The 12,239-nt window shown below is 40.9% G+C and overlaps 1 long non-coding RNA gene across 7 annotated transcripts in view; it reads right to left on the reverse strand.

The window, feature by feature from the left end:
• Positions 1–862: 862 nt before the first annotated feature.
• LOC144044786 (uncharacterized) overlaps positions 863–12,239 on the reverse strand; it is a 71,818-nt gene continuing 60,441 nt past the window's right edge. For 3 of the 7 annotated variants that reach the window (XR_013291358.1, XR_013291356.1, XR_013291357.1), the window contains 2 exons: positions 4,811–5,458; positions 863–1,517 (listed from right to left, as the gene is read on the reverse strand). This is a non-coding gene — a long non-coding RNA (uncharacterized LOC144044786). Of the gene's footprint in view, positions 2,246–4,810; positions 5,459–12,239 lie in introns of all 7 variants that reach the window. The other 4 variants (XR_013291362.1, XR_013291360.1, XR_013291361.1 and 1 more) reach the window with 4 other exon arrangements.

Raw genomic sequence — 12,239 nt, forward strand, 5'->3', positions numbered from 1 at the left:
TTTGATACCATTGATTCCCATGATAATACAATAAGGTTCAATAGTTTATTATGACTACAAAACGATACATTACAATTACCATAAGACGCCCAAATTATGAGGCACTTATGTGATTTGCTCCAATTACAATACAATTCACTCTGATTCCGTTACGAGTCCCTCCGGTTGCAAAACAATTAAGTCTGATTACGATACGATTGGCTGTAAATACAATAGAATTCACTCCAATTAGAAAATGTCACTCAAATGTCACAAACGTTGATACCAATACAAGATAATTCATTTTGAATAAAAAAACAAAAAAAAACAACACACTCTAATTACGGTATGCGTCACTCCTAATATACAGGGTGTCCTAGAGCTACGTCGCACGTGACCTACTTCGTTTCGACTTTACGGCGCCCGTGCCTCATCCGTAGCACCTTCTTTTTTGTTAATTTCCCACAGTAATCACACCATTTTAAAGTTATTTAAAGTTGTGTTGTTGTTACCTCCAGCCATGGACGTCCATCAACAAGTCGGCTCGCCATCAGGCGCGTCACATTTCCGTGTTTAAGCGTGAATTAGCTCCACTCTGCCGTCCGTCACGCAATGAACGTCTGTGCGGAAGCACGAAATATTGGTTCCGGCGTCTTCCGGGTCGCGCAAATTCAAATTCAAATATTTTGATCTAAATATTGACTTTAACGAGAAAATCCGATTTCAGTTAAAATTTGAGTTTTAACATAGGAACGGAACTCCAACGTAATTTAAGGACTCAAGGATTCAAGAAAATTCAGCCTGATTACAAAACGATACATCCCGTCATTTTTATCTTTCTGCATGACGTCTACTACCATAAACCAAACATGAGTTGTTTTTTTTCCAGATTCATTTAGACTTTATTCAATGTCAAATGACACATTGATTTCATTTCAGTTTCAACAATCAAATGATTCAGTACAAATTGATTGGCAATGAAAACGCTTAGCACAGCATGTGACTTTTTTTTTTCTCCCAGAGCTCTCCATCACCCGGCCTTGACCAGTCAACGTGGTCTAAATACTGGCTCGGGTCTCCGTACGAGAATGAAAATAACCTCTGATTATTTTCCTTTCGCAGTTCCAGCGCTTGTTGATGTATACCGGATAACGCCGTGGATGTGACATGGACGGCGTTTGAGCAAGAGGGCGAGTATGAAAAGCAGATGTCCGTACGGGAAAATATTAATCCAGGCTCAGTGTAGGATAAGTCAAACAATATGCCCGTCCGTCGCGGTCAGTGGTGGTAAACGTGCGGCCTGGCTTCCCTATTTGAGCTTGACTGATCTCTTTCCTAATGTCTGAGAAATCGAATCCCCTCGGCCGTCCTGCTGCGTTTACGTCAAAGCTTCTCCCGCTGCAAGAAGCTGTAGCTGGATCTTGAGGGCGACGTTGTCAGTGATGGAGCGCATGCTGTCGGACTCCTCGCCAGGAGAAAACATCTGTCCACGGCCGCACCAGTCCTGGCACTGTCCGAACTGGGATTTACTCTTGGTCCTAGAAACATAATACAGAAACTAATGATTGACCAAGTCCAAAAAATGAGCACATGGGCTTAAAAAAACACAAATCAAAGGCGGATTGCAGGAAGAGATGAAGAAATAACCCAAAACATCCAAAAGCAGAACAGATCTTATGCGATTCTTCCAACAAAACGAATACAAATCACTGCAGCAACTCCAGTCCAGAATCATGATTAAGATGTGATTCGTGATGGATGAATCTCATACTAACTGGTCCTCTAACCGAAGACTCTAAAGTGTGTGTACGTATGAATCCAATTGTATAAATGAATGATTGACTGTATCTTTGTGATGATCTGTACAGAGTTGACACCAACTCCTACAATCAGCAGGGGTTAGTTCCAGGCCCCCTTATGATCCTAGACAGGATTAGTGGTAAAGCCATGAGATTTTGCTCATTATCAAGAGTAGACTCTCTTAAAAGTGAGGAGATTGATGAGGACGAGCAATGCCAAATAAGACCAAGAGCTGGCGTCGAGCTCAAGGGCACCTTGCAGTCTTGAATAGATCTTACGGAGAGCTGTTCAGGAGCAGATTGTGCTTTGGACACACAAGTTAGTAGGAATCAAAGTTCAACAACCAATCCATTTCAGTCCTGGGCAGATCTTGGAACCTCTGCTGCCAAAACATTTCCAGAGATACTTGCAGGCCTTTAAACTGGAACAAGGATTGCTGATCAGAACTGCCTCAGGTCAGGTAAAACTAAAGATGTCAAACGATAATTTTTGTAAAATCAGATTAATCACATTTTAGAATTCTAATTAATCATGATTAATCACCTAATTAAAAAGGCTTTTTTATCAACATTTTTCCCCGCCCCCAAAAAAGAGCACCGATTACGTGTCAATCTAATGTTTTGAGAACGTCTTCAACATTTTTTGATCCACTGCACACGCTCATCCTCATCTTTTTCTAATCAATACATTTTTTGCATAATTTAAAATGGAACGAAAATGACCCCAATATTTTGTCATGAACAAATATTCAAAATGTGATACGCAAACATTCATCAAATGATTTACTTTAATGCATGAAATTATGTTTATTGCTCAAACATAACCTGTGTTACCTTAAACGTAGCCATCCGCTGTCACGCTAAAGGATAATCTATGGTCAAAATTAATAGTGCGATTAATCTGTGTTGATTCATGATTAATGCGATACTTTTTTGTGATTAATTAATCAATTAACACTTTAATTTTGACAGCACTAGGTAAAACACATTGTAATGCCCAAATACAACGTGTCCTTTTAAACACTTTGGTTGGGACTGGCTTCTTTTGTCAGATTATACTTGCTCTTGATTAGTTTGCTTTCCAAGAACTACTGGGTTGCCCGTGAGCAAAGCACTGAACTTGAGGTTTGATATACTTCTGTTCAGGGTTTAACAAATTTTGACTAGAGAGGGACTGATCCCCTGAGAGTCAATTCCCTCAACATGTCAAGTTCAGTGTCTTGCTCAAGGGCAGCCCAACAGTTATTGGAAAGCAATCTTAGAATATCTGGAGATGAGGTCAAGCAAGTAGGTGCCCCCCACCCCTCAAACTCATAGTTAGCTGTGCTTCCAAAATGATATTAAGTGCAAGCAAAAGAGTTGGCGTCATGGCAGCAAAGTGGCGGGAACAGCTTCTTTAGCCTTAGGGTAGCAGTGCGTCACATGAGGTAGTCATCTGGTCATATTATTTTTTCCTGTCTGTCTGTACACCACAGATGTTCTACCTGCACGGAGTCAGGTTGCCACCACGCCTCAGTCGGCATTTTAATCCCTTAACTTGCATGAATCAGACTTAACAGGCTTTTTCTTGCATCCTACATTTAGAGGTGGCTGCCTGTTTTTTTTTTAATGCCACATACGTACATTGTGACATACACTACTGAGGCTGCTTTCAGGTTCAACTACAAATATCCCCCCCCCCCTGTTATATATATTGCTGACAATTAGTGGTGCAACGGATCATCATTGTTCGAATCACGTACGATCCGCAGATTGGTTGACAACAAAACAAAGTGCGCATTCACAGAAGCTGAAACATACTCAACGTAACACGCTAAGACTAACTTCAAAATAAAGTTGACCAAATACAGTAATACATTGACGGCAAAGCAAATAGCCTTAGTACACTTTTACTTTGAAGTTGGCCGACATCGTGGCGTGATGGCTTACTTGACTTCCCTTTTAGACGTTACTTTATCGTAGCTGATTGACATTGTAGTTGCGACCAACATCAACACAATGCTATCCCGAACTCATGTTCAATCGCTAATTAACTACTAAATTACGCCGTCACTGTATGATACGGCAGAAGTCTCCGATGTAAGTGGCTAGCGGATACCTGTTAGCATGACCAACGAGTCTGAGTGTAAGTTTGACAGTATTTTTCAATATTCTGGACCAAGGCTACTTTGTCATTCACTCTCCATGTTTAAAAGGAGGGAAGTGTGTTACATTGCACGTTGAGGTTTTTTTTATTATTAAAAAAAAGAAAAAGATAAATAGAACTTTGTCTTCATGTATAGGTTATAAAACACATTAGATAAGAAAAACATTCAACTCGAAATGTCAAATTTAGCTGTTTAGATTATAGGAACGCAACTTTAAGCCATTAATACCTTGTTATTTTACACATTAACCATGCAAAAATAATAATGTTTCTGCCTCATATTGCGCTGAAAAGTTGTGTTCCTAAATCCCAAACGGCTATATTAGACCTTTGGACTTGATTTTTTTTATTTAATGGAAAAAGCGCTTTACAGTACTATTTATCTTCTTTTTTTTTGCTAATCCGAACAACGATTCGATCTGTGACTCAAATCCATGATCCGATCCGAACTGTGACTTTTGTGATCCGTTGCACCACTAATGACTATCATGTTCCATAAATTGATTATGTCTCAGTTACTGGTTTGGTGAATGACGTCAGAAAATAGACACAAATGTTGATCGTTTTCAATTGTCTTATTTTTGAAAAAATAAAGATAAGTCTACTTTCATAAACTACAAAAATCTGACCAGATTTGCAGTAGAGAGGATGAAATCTGAGTATTTGGACAATTTGAACAATGGCTCTAAACGATACATCGATATCCAAATAATTGTTGATCAATTAGATGTTCGATTCGTTTTCGATGAATCAATTAATCGTGCTACTTCTAATCATGATAAAGGAAATGAAGTGTCTGATTAAAAGGGTTAAGATAAAAAATGTTCCGGTGCGGCCACAATGGTACCACCTCAGCCTCATTTGGGCCAGGAAGACCCCTGCTTACCTTTTTGTACCCTTCTGTCCCTTCATTCTGGGTTTCCCCTTGGCCTGATGCCTCATCACTTGGAGCGGAGCCAGCTGAGCAACATCAGCACACGGAACCATGTCCCAACCTGCCTGTCAGCCTCGGCATGCCGGCGGACGCCCATGGGCAGGCCCTTATCGCCCTCCCTCATCAGCCCATCTAGTGTACTTGTTTGCGGGCATCCTGCCATACTCACACAGGTTTATCCTTTATTTACCAACAGCACTGGTAGGAAAAAAAACAACCTCCACTCAAGCATGTTTGGGGCGAGTGGCGCACGTATACAACACGCCCGTCATAAGGGTGCTTTGAAGGTCAGCAGCGCTGCGGTGGGCAATCGCGCTGCATCTCCATCAGCTTCCACGGAGCGTTTGAAGGCGATACGGCCTTAGCGCCGCATTCTTGGCGGCGCTGTCACGACTTGAACTTTCATAGCGTCCCGCTGAGGCCAAGTCGCGGCGCTATCGCTTCCATCGGCCGACGAGCACGCTGCGTACTCGCGCTGGTCCGTTTATATAAGGAGCCTGCATGGGATGAGAATGCTGGGAGAAGATTGCACAGTGAAATCACCTGGGGAAGTCCTTGAGATCACGTCTCCAGCTCCGTCTCGCTCCCCCCCGATCATATCTGAAAATGGAGAAAGCAGAGATGAAATATGTCATCTACTCCAACAAATCAACTTTCATGCTTTGCAGCCAAACCTAATTTGCACCACAAACTTGAACTCCTCACCCTGGCTTGAAACCATGTTTTCATACACAAATCCTGTTTTGAAAACCTGGCTCTTGTTTGAAACACAAATTTAGGTTTTGAAAAACTATTCCTTACTTAAAACCCTACTTTGGAGCACCAATCTAGTCTTGAAATCACAACCCTAACCCCCATTAAAAATCCAAACTTGAAACCCAAACCCTGATTTGAAATCCTAATCTGAAAATGTATAACCTTTGCTTGACACCTAATACTGCTATCTTGAAACATTCTAATTCTTGTTTACACCAGGCTTGAAATCCTAACTTTAAAACTCTACTCAACTGGACTTTGATTAACTAAATTCAAAACCCTAACCGAGGACTGAACCCTTATGGTAAACCCTAACTTGAGACCCTAACCCTAGTTTCAAACTAGGGATGTTCGATACCTCTATTTTCAGACCAATACCAGTATGAGTACTCAACTCTTCAGTAATCAACAATAGCGATACCTCGTACTGATACCTCTAGTACTTTTGATACTTAAAATTCTCAACCTCAAAAAAACAATGACAGATAATTTTCAAGAAAGACCTTTATATCCCAATATAGCATTTTCCTTCATTCCTCTCATTTTTAATTTCTACTTCCTGATCGTAAAACAGCCACAAGAGGGCAATAGATACTCGTTGTGAGTACAGATACCTTGAAATGAGGTCTGCTATCGGCCCAATACCGATAACTGGTATCAGTACTCGTCAATCCTCATTTTCAACCCTACTTTCAAAACATAACCGAACCCTGGTTTGAAAGCTGGAAAGACCATCTGGCTGCTTGCTACAGCTCCCCACTGCGTCCAACCTGTTGCTCTGTTTCTGAAGCTGTTGTGCCACCAAATCAGGCTTTACGCTAAGCACATGGCTCCCACTTTCCTCGGTATCTTCACGGACCATTGCAAAAGTTAAGCCTGCAGGAGCGGAGTGACATACAGTAGATCAGCTCCAGGCCCTAATGTGAAGCTAAGATTTCTCTGGAGTTGGGTCAAATATGGATGGAAGCAGTCAGAGGGGTTTTTGCGTCTTTGCAGCATTCTAAATGATGTGGTGGCTTGGCTTCATTTAGGAGGTCAACAGGTTCAAGTCAATATTGGAGTGAGAAGTTGCAGGTTTGTCCAAGCAGACATGTTTAGGAACCAAACCACGAGTTTTGGACTGGCGTCAGCCGGTCAACCGTGTGCTCTTTTCCAGTGGCACAAAAACTTCCTATTGACAAACCGGAACCTTTGTTTGAAACCCCAACACAGGATTCAAATCCTAATTTAAAACCCTTACCTTCATTTGAAAATATTCTCTAAAAACCAAAAACTGGACTGAAATCTTAACCCTTCCTGGAAACCATACTTCAAATCCACAACCAAGTTTCCAACAAACTCTGATTTGAAACTATACATACTAGGGAGGTCCCGATCTGATCACGTGATTGAAATCGGACCCAATCACGTGGTTTTTGACTCGATCAGAATCGGTTGTTGTCTCTCGATCAGGACTCGGATAAATATATGAGTTTTTTTTTTAAATTCATAACATTTTAATAAATCTGGAGTTAGGCGGTGGCACAGAATGACACTTCATTTTTCCACACTTTTCATTTTCTTTTTTTGCGTGCGGCATGGCGTCACTTTACTACAGTGACACTATTGCCGCGTTTCCACCGCAGGAACTTTGGGGTACATTTACGGGGCCAGCCCTGTATGTGCGCGTCTGCACAGCAGGAGCCTTCCCAACCGGGCCACATTTACAGGAACTTACGGGGACGAGCGGAGGTCCTACTCGAGGGTAGGTACTCCGCCTGCCTGATAAACTCCCGATCGGGCTTTTGTGCTGATTGGCTAAAAATTATTTTGTAGAAAAAATTATCTTACTTTCATGCGCGACGATGATGCATTCTCGACTTAAGTCTCTTCCACCAAAACAATTCTCTTAATAATCCTTTACCTATTTTCGTTCCACTCTACTGTTCACCTTTTAAATTCTTTATCTCGACGCCGTCTCCTTTCACTCAAACCATCCATCCACGGCAAGTACATAAAAAAAGCAGAAAAAAACGGCAACCAATACAAGTTTTTGTCTTTCCTCGTGATTTTCGTCGCACAGTGCTTGGGTGAAGTCACGGGAGAAACCGGCGCAACGTGCAGCCTTTTGTTTGTTGTGAAGTTGGCTTGTTTCACACACACACATATATATATATATATATATATATATATATATATATATATATATATATATATATATATATATATATATATATATATATATATACAGTATTTTTTCTTTCTAAAGTAAAAAATTAGTTGAGACCATCAATTTGTTAGGTAGCATGCTTTACAACGGCTACAGTAGGTTCTCAAGAATAAAGTTCTTGTGAAAAATTAATATGATTAATAATAGCCCTTTGAGTAACTCATAGATGTGCCCCAAAAAAAGAAGTATTTTTTTATTTTTATGGTTTACTTAGTTTAAACACTGTCCACTCACTATATAAAAGGTGTTGGAGTAGTTTTGTTATTTAAAAAAATAAAAATATCCTTAATAAAATGCCTAGGTATTGGAAACGGCCGATCTCAAAATGAGGTGACTCGGGCGTACTGTACCTTCATACCCCAACATTGGATTATTTAAAACCCTTTAAGTTTGAAACCCTTTCCATAGATCTGAAACCACAACATGAAAACCAATGCCTTTTTGACAACTCTGGATTGAAAACACACTTGCAATCCTTAACCAAGTTTGTAATTATAACCTGGGTTTGAAACACAAAATTGAAAGCTTAGAATTAATTTGCAACCTGAACTCGTTTGAAACCGCAATTCTGGCCCAAAAACATACATAAATGGACTAACAACTGCCTTAAAACCCCAATCTGAAAATCTAATCTTGGTTTGAAACTAGGGCTGCAGCTATAAAATATTTTGGTATTCGGATATCCTACTGAAAATGAAATTGAATGTCTGTGTGTTCAGATAAAAAAAATAAAAAAAACTTTTTTCGTAGAACAGTTATAAATACTGAAGTCAAATAAACACATTTCCACTTACTGAACGACCAGCTGGCTTTCATTTTTAAATTAATCAACATTTTATTATTATTATTTTTACTTGCAGTAAATTGAACGTGTTTAGAAGCACACTATTTTCCTCTCTAGAAATTCTCCCCATAGATTTTGGACTTTGAGACAAAGTGATGTCAGATCAACAGTAGTGATTTTGCCAGCTGAAACAGCACATTTGAGTATGCTTGTTTTTATTTTATTTTATTTTTTTAACAAGTGATCAGTAGGAACAACAGCCCGTTCCTACTTAGCATCAAAGTGTGCAGAGTGACTGAGATCTATTAAGATGCCTTTGAAAAGTAATCAGATGCCTCTCACCAGCCAAGCACCGCTAGCGCTATCGCTGCTAGCCGCCAAATGCTGGCAACAGGCGCAGTAAAATACAATGTCAGCTTATTTATGTGTTTTTAGCGCAATTAATTTGCGTTTGAATGAGATTTCAGGACGCCGCCATGTTGTTGACGTCGGTAGCAACAGTTTGTGGCAATAAGTATAAACACCCCAAACACCTTCTGAAGGATGAGTCAAGTCAGTTGTTACACCATGACAGGCTGCCCGGAACAACATCAGATTAAAAGTGTTCCAAGTCATTGATCTCCACATATTATTTGGTAAGGTAGGGCTTATTTTGAAGTTGGCTGCTCACAGCATTGGCACCATGTTACTGTCATGCATTGTATGAAAAATTGCTGCTGCTGCAATTGGCTTGACTTTTCCTTCCTGACTGTGTACATGTAAATAATCCGAGGCAGGAAAAAATATGCCTCAAGCAGTTTTTGGAACCAAGGTACTCAAATTACTCGAGGACTCATTTCACCCCTTACTTGAAACACCAATTTGAAATTTTTAGCCTACCCTTGTTTGAAATCCTAACCAAAGCCTGAAACACAAATTTGAAAGCCTAACACTGCCAAGTTTTAAACTTTTCCCTTGTAACCCTAGCTCTGTTTTAAACTCTTAAAAAGCCAAATTTGAAAGCCTGACTTGAAATTGAACCCTGTTTTTGAAATCGTATTTTGAAACCCTTAACATCACAAAACTGTATATGAAACTTCCTAGAGGATACAAGGTCCCCACCGCCCTTTTCGAGAATACCTTCACCTGGCCCACGGGCACCACGGGTGTCTGTGAGCCAGTCCCATTTCCTTTCTATTCACTGTCACATTGCTGATCATGAGGTAAATGAGTTATCATGTGCATCAGCAGGAGGTTGAAGCTGCATGCGGTTAGGCTTAGTCCCCAAGATGAGATAAAGCTTCGAGGGCCGCTCGGGTCTTGATTAGCTCGGGGGTAGGGGCTCTTTTTCTAATATCGTACACCCTTTTGTGTGGCGAGATTAGCGTCTTATGAAAAACCGCCCCCGCTGACACGCCTGATGGGATCGGAGCCTCCTGCCTGACGCATCGTCTCGTCGATGAATTGTTCAACGCAAGGCTAGCACGGTCGCGGATGGTTCGAATGTGACTCTGGACACACTCGGGAGTAACCAAACAGACAAATGTGCACTCCTGTGGGCATCCTCTTCAACGCTTGTGCATTTAATGACCACATCCCACATTGCTCCCAATCTCCTTCAATGAAAATCACATGCTGGACCACATCCAACTGCGAACCAGCGAGCGATAAGCCGCACCATCAACAAAGCAAAAATAAGAAAAACAAAAGCTTCAGAAGCAAAACTCCCATGGAATTTAACTGGAGTGGTGCTGGTAAAGTCAACCGAGGCTTTAGGGACCACTTCAATTATTTGATATCATTTCTGATGGTCCATTAGTTCACAATAAAGCTGCCACTATGGAAAAAGTGTAAACAAGAGTTACAAACAAACCCGACTCAACTTTTTTCCAGATGCTTAATCGCCTCTTAATTAACCGACTTCCAAAGAACCTTTGAAAAGCCAGAACTGGAAATACATGCCACATCATCACCTTTCTCCTGTTCAGAAGCCCTCGTAAACAAAATCTCATAGGGGAAGAGCATTTAGCAAAGACACGAGCACATGAGCACACAAAGACACGCGCTGGCACGACCATGCGCCAGTGGTCGCTTTAAAGCAGTCATGTGAAACAAGCCGTTTCTTTCTACAAATCAGATTACATCTTCAAACTGGGGTGTGTGGGTCCGCACACCCTTTGCAAACCCAAGGGCGACTTTTGCCTTCTTGGTCTTTGCCATAAAGTACAAAAAATATGAGATCCAGAAATGAAATATAAAGGTGTGAGTGGAAGTGAATAATTTCTTTTTCAAACATAATCAGAGGGACTGCGTTAAGCCTCGTTTCAAGCTGAGCTTGGCTGTTATTCGACGAGCTCTACAATGGAATGAGCCACTTGCAGCGACTTGTTTAGTGTGTATTTGACAGGAATGCAAAAGCTAGATGATGCGCAAATTATTCACCTTTGATTCAGGTTACCAAGTGAAGGGGGAAGCACAGATTCCTTCTGTTTTGATAGGTGCTCATTTAACATTCCTCTTGTTTTGCGGTTGCAGTTTGCAATGAAGGTTAGGGTTAGGTTATGCTCTAGTGCATATTACACAGTATGCCAACCGTAACCTCAATATTATTTTTCTAATGAATAATTTGAAAAGCTAACCCTATCTTGAAACCTAACCCTCTTTTAAAACCCTACTACTAAAAATCGAACCCTGTCTTCAAACAGTACTCTTAAAGCGCTAAATTGAAACTCATGATCCTAACTTGAACCCCTGACCCTGGTTTGAAACTCTAACCTTGTATTGAAACTACATTCTGAAACTCTTAACACTTGTTGGAAATCTTAACCCAGGCTTCAAACACTAACTTGAAATATTGGCTCATAGTCTCAGAATTTTTTTTGTTCCAGCTCAAATAACCAATTAATATGGCTACCCTAATTTGGAAAACATGTCACTGTATAGCTGAACATCGCTGTTCTTGTTCAGTAGTTCTGAGTGACCGTGTAAAAAACCTTGCCACCGTTGAACTAAATCAAATCCAGACCACGGGAGGAAGTACAAGTCGGCCTCTGATGAGACTTAAACAAGGCTCACTGACGCTTATCCGAAAGCCATTCAACATCAACCCTAATCAACAAGGAAAAATTGAAGTCACTATCTATAAATTTACAAAAAACAAAAACTTCATAATGAAGAAAATCCTAAACATAGAACTTGATGCCCTTGGAGGTCAGAATGATTTTACCCCCTAACAATGAACTGTCACAGAATCCTGCCAGCAAGCTCAACTCAAGTTCAAGTCAAAGCGGTTGATGGGGGATGTAGTGGGGATCAGTCTCTCTTCAGAGAGACACCTGAGCTGACCGGCGACAGAAAAACGGCGATAAAGCAGCAGGACGGTGCTCTGGCTGAGACTGCCATGGATGCTCGGATAAAAAGACAGGAAAGGGCGGCAGGTGGGCTGAGGAGCGGTGGGGAGCAATCTGGTTGAGGTTCCAGTTACATTAGGAAGAGCTCACTCATCCATTAGATCACTGACCACACCTGCAGACTCCCGGGGCTGGACTGGAGCCGACGATTGGTCACCTGAACCTCATCTATAGCCGTCTCTTATTTGCATGTCTTGAGGGCATTACTTTAAAAGGTAAATTGGTAGGCATAATATGTATGCA

Source organism: Vanacampus margaritifer, chromosome 2 (genome assembly GCF_051991255.1).
Source record: "Vanacampus margaritifer isolate UIUO_Vmar chromosome 2, RoL_Vmar_1.0, whole genome shotgun sequence".
NCBI classification, from domain to species: domain Eukaryota; kingdom Metazoa; phylum Chordata; class Actinopteri; order Syngnathiformes; family Syngnathidae; genus Vanacampus; species Vanacampus margaritifer.